The sequence below is a fragment of the Protopterus annectens genome, chromosome 5.part0 (assembly GCF_019279795.1).
Source record: "Protopterus annectens isolate FY-2018-M chromosome 5.part0, PAN1.0, whole genome shotgun sequence".
NCBI lineage: Eukaryota > Metazoa > Chordata > Ceratodontiformes > Protopteridae > Protopterus > Protopterus annectens.
In genome coordinates, this window is record NC_056735.1 from 1,644,788,767 (window position 1) to 1,644,797,366 (window position 8,600).

General features: G+C 40.5%; 1 protein-coding gene across 2 annotated transcripts in view; it reads left to right on the top strand.

The window, feature by feature from the left end:
* DYRK1A (dual specificity tyrosine phosphorylation regulated kinase 1A) overlaps positions 1-8,600 on the top strand; it is a 2,602,610-nt gene that overhangs the window by 76,725 nt on the left and 2,517,285 nt on the right. The window lies entirely within an intron of this gene.

Below are 8,600 nucleotides of genomic sequence, written 5' to 3' on the forward strand. Positions count from 1 at the left end.
AGAAGGGGATTCAAATATACCCTTATCTGGACGACTGTCTTATTCAAGCGGACGACAAAGACACTCTACTTCAGCATCTAGCTTTTGTGCAGCATCTTCTACAGTACCTCGGATTCACAGTGAATCTAAAGAAGTCAAATCTGGTGCCCACACAACAAATTACTTTCCTGGGTGCTCTTCTGAGTACTACAACCCAGATGGCTTCCTTGACACCAGACAAAAAAGCACAACTGGCTTTCTTCTTTCCAACACCTGGCTTCAATGAAACAACTGACTGCAAGAAAGGTTCTGCAGGCTTTAGGTTACATGGCTTCCTGCATTCTCCTAATACCATATGCAAGACTGCATATGAGGAAACTACAGTGGTACCTCAAAGAGTGTGTGGTCTCAGCATTACCACAGTTTGGAAACAGTGATCACGATTTTGCCTCGTCTACAGCAAGAGTTTCTTTGGTGGGCCGAAGCTTGTCTCCAGAACAAGGGGAGGCCTTTTTGTCCTCCACCAACCAACCAAGTTCTGACAACGGATGCTTCAGATTATGCCTGGGGAGCCCACATGCACGGGAGATGTCTTCAGGGTGTTTGGACAAAGGACCAAATTCACCTGCACATAAATTTGAAGGAGATGCTCGCCGTTCAGAATGCTCTGATAGCCTTCAGGGACTTGCTTTTACCAGGGCAATTGTTGATAGACAGACAACACTACAGTGATGTGGTACATAAACAAGCAGGGGGGCTCTCACTCTTACCCCCTGTGCAGGTTAGCCATGGCTCTGTGGTACACTACGCTGACCTGCAGAGTCCACTTACAGGCACAATTCCTGCCAGGAAAAGACAACACTCTGGCAGACACATTGAGCAGGACACTTTCAGATCCACACGAATGGATGTTCGGATATTCAGGATGATAGTACGGGCATGAGGATGTCCGGACAAAGATCTTTTTGCATCCCCTCAGAATCATCAACTTCCAACATTCTGCACCAGGACCTACCACAAAATAGCATGGCAAGTGGATGCCCTCTAGTTCAGTTGGAAACACCTCTCAGTATATGCTTTTCCTCTTCTACCTCGGGTACTTCTGAAGATAAAACAGGACAGACCGCATAAGATTTTACTGGCTCCCAATTGGCCTCGACAATTCTTGTATTCCACTCTGATGAACCTAGTTCAGGAGCCTCCCTGGATTCTGCCTCAAATCCCTCATCTACTGTCTCATCAGGACGGCCGGATCCTGCACAGTCATGTCAAAACTCTGAATCTAGCTGCCTGGCGGATCCAGGGTCTGTAAACACCTCTATTGTTTCCAAACAGGTAATGGATGTAATCCTTGAAGCTAGACGGCCCAGCACTAGGAAATCTTATGCAGGTAAATGGAAAAGATTTTGCTCCTGGAATCAAGTCCAAGGTGGTGATTCTACTGTTCAGAACATTCCTCTGATTTTAAAGTATCTGGCAGAGTTGTTACATACGGACCTATCTTTTTTCATCTATTAAGCTTCATGCTTCTGCTATTTCTGCACATTACAATACGGATCCCCCTTTTTTTCTCATCCATTACTTAAACAATTTCTTAGAGGGGCTAAGAATGTTCGGCCCCCTATAAGAGCACCTGTTCCCACTTGGGATCTTAACTATGTTTTGGAAAAATTAACCTTGTCTCCTTCTGAACCTGCAGCTTCCACAGATTTAAAATTTTTGTCTTGGAAAACTGCTTTTCTTTTAGCTATAACCTCTGATACAATAATTTCGGAATTGCAAGCACTCATGGCTGTGGAACCCTTCATTATTTTTCATCAGGACAGGGTATCCCTAAGGACTAATCCCACCTTTATGCCGAAGGTGGTTTCGGCAGTGGCTTTGAATCAGACTATTCATTTGCCTACTTTTTATCCTAATCCTCAAAGTGAGGAAGAAAGTCTTTTGCACTCTTTGGACGTGCACAGGCAGCTTCGTTTTTACCTGGACAGGACCAAAATATTTAGGAAATCTGACCAATTGTTTGTCGCTTATGCTCCTACTGTTCTAGGGAAAGCAATCACTAAGCAAACTATTTCTAAGTGGATTGCCCACTGCATCAAGTTCTGTTACTCTTTTCATGGCAATCCAGTTCCTGTTAATATTAGGACTCATTCTACCCGGGCTACTGCTACTTCAGCAGCCTTTCTTTGTGGGGTTCCTACCAAGGATATTTTAGAGGCTGCTACTTGGAGTTCTGTGCATACTTTTTCTAAGCATTACAACCTCGCTCTGTATTCTAAATCTAGGGCCGGTTTTGCTTCTGCGGTTTTGCAAGGTTTTGTGGCCGCTCCTTCTGTTTCTCCTCCAGCCACCCTTTCTTAGCTTTGGGACTCAACCCTACAGTCATGACTGCAACAGTGAACCACGAAGGACATAGTACAGTTGTGTACTCTTACCATAAATGTAGATGTTAGTGTGTTCACTGTTGCAGTCTGAGTTACCCTCCCTCCTACCCCCTCTTGTTTTTTCTTTGAGTATTGTCTGTTTTGAGGTATTTTGGCTGCTGGGGTTTTGGGCACCTGACATCTGGGGCAAGAAAAACTGGGGTAATGGCGTTGGCTGAGGTCTTTATACTTCCGGCGCATTAACGTCAGGATAAAAGCGACCTCAGCTGACGCCCAATCCAGACTTTGGGATTCTGGCCGATCGGGGGCTGCTGCTGGCAGGAAGAACCCTACAGTCATGACTGCAACAGTGAACACACTCCAACATCTACATTTATGGTAAGAGTACACAACTGTACTTTTCTTCTTGTGAGGAAAACTCTACTTTAAATAGCTTTAGTTTCTTCTGTTGCATATGGCACTGCTCATTGTTCAGCGTTTGCATACGACTCTGATACTTCTTCCAGGGCAATGGCCACTTTCACTGTTTTGAGGAGGTTTGCATGGTTGCATTCACTGAGCCTCTCAGGCAGTGTTAAAAGTGGGATAATACTGATCATTGCTACTGCTTTGGCCCTAGGTATGATGAAACCTAGTACAGTTGTGTAAGTAAAACTTACCATAACAAATGTTTGATTAATCACTGCTGCAGTTGCCGCTCCATCCCTCCACCCACTTGTTTTTTGACGTTATGCCAGGGTGTGAACATTTTATTTTTTGTTGTTTCTAGCTCTGGCTTTTCAGGGTGTAGCCGCCTCTGCTGGCAGGAAATCTCTGAAGGGCTTTGTACTTGTAGTTTAGTCAGCTCAGCTCGAACTGCCTGACAGTTTGGGTTGGTGGAAGGTTCCCTGAAGATTTTGGAGCTGCAATTAGTGACCATTTAAATGTCTTCTGTTAAGTAAAGTTTTACTGACAACTTGACTCTGAGACCTATCAAGTAACTACTTCAGATGAAACAACTATAAGACTAAGATGCAGGGTAGTGATGTTTAAAAAAGATATTGGCACTTTTCTATTTGTATGCTATAAGAGATGAATTTAAAGAATGCGTATTAGCTATGATTTGTGAGTTGTTAAGGGAAGACAGAAGTGAGAGAAAATTGAGTTTAATAGGTTACACACGTGAGCGAGGGTTTGGGGGGGGGAGTAATGGGCATTATTTAAAGAGGTTGACAGGTTAGTGTGTTTAAAGGGAATTTTTTGAGGCAGTATTTGGATAATTTATGTGAATTTAGAAAGATTGATTTTAAGCAACAGTTTCCATTTCTATACAATAACTGAGTGTAATTCCATTTCCTAGAGACAGTGTTTACAATGTTGAGCTGGTAGCTCTGATTTGTAGACTAATAAAACCAAGCACAGTGGCCTTTGCTACTACTCTCTCTACTTTCTGCTGCCTATCTTGCAGAACTGACAAGAAAAATAACACAAGATCCTTTAAAGGGTTTGGTGATATTTGAACATTGTATGAAAATTTGTGTAAAACTGAGTAATGGGGAACTTGTACAAGTTTGAATTTGTCCCTTCCTTGAAGAATTAGCTGAACCTCATCTTCCTCTTCTTTCCTTGGCATAACAATTGGCAGTTAAGGTAGAAAGGCATAAAATAACACCACCAAGTAGTTCCTCTGACCAGTTCATATACCAAATATAGAACAAAAACTGACCAGGACGTCCAGGATCCGCACAGAACCGAACTGTTAATGTGAAAACAGAGTAAAATCACAGTTAAGTGCTTATGGCTGTGAACAGACATCTTCAGAACGATGAGTTACAGTACTGCAGTGCTGCTTAAAAGTTTAAATGAACTAGAAATGCACACCCCAGCAAAAAAAAATAAAAATTAAATGCTTCAAGTCCTGAAAACCCAGCAAATGTTTTAAAGAGACATGAACTTGAAAAGAAAAAAAAGTTATTTAAGCAGTAACCCACGCCTAGGTGTGGGTAATGCTGAATTTTACCCATGGTTGTCTTGGTTTGGTCACTAAGGCGAAGCCCGAGTGACCAAACAAAGACAACCACGGGTAAATCCAGCATTACCCACACCCGGAAGTGGGTTATTGCTATTATACAATGGTTCTGATGAAGTCAATTCATTGATGAAAGCGCTCAACATGAAACACTGTGTATTTGGACTATATCCTGGTCTTTTATTTGCTTTTGTTCATTAAAAGGAGTTTTCCATGGTCCTTTTGGTGCATTCTTTCTGTGGCTTTGGTCTATTGAGTACCAACACACATTAATTTGGTTTTTGGCTATTATACAATGACATTATTTAAGAAAAACAATACTTACTTTTCTTAAGTAATGTCCTTGTATAACGGTGCCTTGCTGTCCTTCCGCTGCTGGACAGCTCCGCTTTGCCATTGCTGATGTACTGCGCATGCGTTTGGAACTTGTTCCCACGCATAGCCAGTACATCAGTACTTGGGAAAGTAAGCAACGGAGAAAAGAAGATCTCCGTTGCTATGTTTTTTTTTTTTTTTTTTTTAAATCCTTAAAATTAAAGAATATATCCATGGAAAAAAGTCCGCGGGCGACTGGACCTTTTTCCGTTGTATATTCAACGGGCACTCTGGCTGGGCTGGCCAATCAGCGTGCTTGTTTTACGATGTTACCGGCCAGTCATTGTATAATAGTTAATAAAAGATGTTATAAAATACTGTAAAGTTCTGTAAAATAAATTAAATCTTAATCACTGCTCTTTTAAATTTTCTCAGTATAGAAATAGTCATTAAGACTGGGTGGATTTGTTGCATGTAGTTTGTTGCCAGTGCATCTCCCTATGCAATAATTTGTTCTCCCAGTCTCAAGCAGCTGCTTCCACTTGTTCCAGTTCTAGAAAAGAAAATGTCTTAATTCTTTATGCCAAGTTTAGCTAGTTTACTGAATGAACAGCACATTACTTCTCACAGGGCGACACGAGTGCCTGTTCCAGAAGAATTTTCTCCTACATCCCTGGTTTTTTAAAGGAGAACTGCACACACAGACTCAAAACATGTTTATTTCATCATGGTTTGGTGTTTCCTACATTTTAACACCACTCTGGGACTATTTTACATTTTTTTAAATATCGTTATATGCAATTTCTGAGTCCAATCACATGGGGTCTGGCATCTTGAAGTAATTCTGATTGTTTACTCTGCCTGTAGGTATCCCACAATGTAGTGCTTTTCTGAAAAAAAAATCACATTGGCCTCGTTCTTTTTAAAGCACCTGTCACTGAATTGAATTTACATGCATGCACTACTGTCTTTCCGATAACTAACATTTCATGCTGCAAGTCCTTTTTACTGCTGCTGCTTTTTAGAATGGCTAAATTGCAGTTTTTTGTGAAGTCTGAATTGTACTAGTTTGACTTTCTCTCCCATCCCCCTTCACGCCTAACTTCCTTTGATGTCAAAGTGCTAAGGGTAATTTGAGCTGTTCTCCAAACCAAAGAACAAAAATGAAACTTGTAAAAAATGTCCACGGAGGCAAGGGCTCACCCAAAAGATGCTTTATTCCAACAAAAAATTCACAACCTTCACCACAGCTGACCTAGGTTTCGTCTGTATGACTTCGTCAGAGTGTGGTGAAAAAGGCAGCCTTCTGTAGCACTGGTCTCAAACTCAGTTAACTGGAGGGTTAGAGGAGGATGAGTCCATTGAGCCAAAGTCCAGACCGATGACAACCCAAAAACCAAAAAAAAAAAAAAAAAAAAAAAAAACCAAGAAGGCATTCTCAACAAAAAATCCTTCACAATCAGCACAAGCACACACAGCAGAGACTTTGAGTATCTAATATTCCTGTGGCATTATTTGCTGGGGCAATTGATTATCCTCACATTGAAATAACTTCATGTTTTCAGCTTTTGTTCCCACCATTTGTTTTAAATACTACCATTATTTAAAACAAACTAACAAACCTGCATATGGTGGGAACAAAAGCTGAAAACATGAAGTTATTTCAATGTGAGGATAATCAATTGCCCCAGCAAATAATGCCACAGGAATATTAGATACTCAAAGTCTCTGCTGTGTGTGCTTTTGCTGATTGTGAAGGATTTTTTGTTGAGAATGCCTTCTTGGCTTTTTTTGTTTTTGGGTTGTCATCGGTCTGGACTTTGGCTGAATGGACTCATCCTCCTCTAACCCTCCAGTTAACTGAGTTTGAGACCAGTGCTACAGAAGGCTGCCTTTTTCACCACACTCTGATGAAGTCATACAGACGAAACCTAGGTCAGCTGTGGTGAAGGTTGTGAATTTTTTGTTGGAATAAAGCATCTTTTGGGTGAGCCCTTGCCTCCGTGGACATTTTTTAATTTGAGCTGTTACCTGCTGTGATTGACTGCGCACAGCAGGAGACTTGACTTGTGTACTGTTTCCTTGTTCTAGCCTTTACTTTCTGTATTAGGACTGTTGTGGTGATGTCAGTTTAGGGAGGGAATTGGCCAGAAGGGTTTAATTTTATTCCAGCATCTCAAGCTAATGTGGTAGATACGCTGATAACGGTTTACTCATAAACTGAAATTTCAAATTTTACTAGGTGATGCTGAGACCCCAGACTCTACTTCTGCCAGGCTTTAAGAGGAAAAGTATGGCTAACCCCCCCTACACCCGGTGATTAGAAATATTTGAAAAAACATGACAGAGAGAAATACGAGAAATACTCTGAGCAGGAATAAATATTATAACCTCTCAAAAGATTATAGTGATTTTGAATATCGCCAATGACAAGAGTATTAGGTGCATGAAACCTGATAAGGATGGGGGCTGGTCATCATTGACTGGATAGATTATTCAGGTTGAATTTACAAATTGTTGAATGAGAAGTATACTCCTGCAGTGACTGTCAATGAGCTCAACATAGCCTATAGGGCCATTAATGTTTTCTAAGATGAACTTTTGCTGTTTGTCACTATTTCACAAGGTTTATATGATTTTTCTAGGGGTGCAAAATCTGACCATTCCATAGATATATTTGGTATTCTGAAAATTCATTCTATGACCAGTTGTTGCGGCTGGTGGCTGTGGCACTGAGCCAGTGGCAAAATTCATTGATCATAACTTGAAACAGCTTTTTTGTGATTTTCCACAGATCATTCCAGATTCGTGGGATTTTTTGGACAAACTTTGGCACATTAGACCTAGTGATGTTCTGTTTGTGATGAGTGGGTAAGGCCAGGTTTATCCAGAGTTTATTCATGTGATATTGTCTTATCTCTCCTTCATTCTTCGCTGGTTGGGTTCGACTTGGCCATATACAAAAGCTCGAGGTCTTCCTTTGGATCGTGGCTGTATCCCTATTCCATCATGACCTAGGAAAGCTCCCCAGATCTTGTTTGCCGCTCAACAAGATTGTGTGCTTCCATTTTGGCTCTGGCTAAGTTGGAAAATTTTACTTGCTTATTATTGATGTACTTTGTGTTTTGGCTGTTTAGAAAATTGGCGATTAGAGGTTTAGTAGTTATTTAGTAGAGTGTTCGCTCTTGTGCTTTGCTTCTGGCCGTTTTTCTTTGCTAGGCCTGTTACCTCCCTATCCCGGCTTAAATTTAGTGTTTAAAGCCCGTTTTTAGTTGGAGGGCTTTCTTTACTTTTATTTTTCTTGCTTAATTACACACACGTTTAATTTAGAGAATGTTGTAAAGAATATTATTTACTTCTATCATTTCTTCCTAACTTAAAACGGCAGCTAGTTTGAGTTAGAGGGCTGCCATTGCCCGTTTAAGTTAGAGGGTTACCTTTGTCCCCCCCCCACCTTGACTAGACAGTTTTGTTTTTAGTTAGAGAACTGCCACCCTTTTCCCCCTTTTTTTCTGCTGTAGTTGTTGCAGTTGTTTCTACCTGTTTTTTTTTTTTTTTTTTGTTTGTTATTGTTATTAAACAAAAACAAAATTTTATATATATGTATATATGTGTGTGTGTATATATGTATATATATATATATATATATATATATATATATATATATATATATATATATATATATCGAACCCACTTAATTCGAAGTCCGGAGGCCGAATGGTGACAATGACGAACCTGACATTGTCGAAGTATGACTCTCACCTCTATCTCGACCCATGTTAACGAGGCAAGTAGAGTCATATTCCAACAGTGTCTGAATTTGATATTGTCGTTTTTGCGTACGTTGGTTGATACCATCATTTGATGGGGTCCATAATAAACGTGTGTGTGTGTGTGTGTATGCATATATA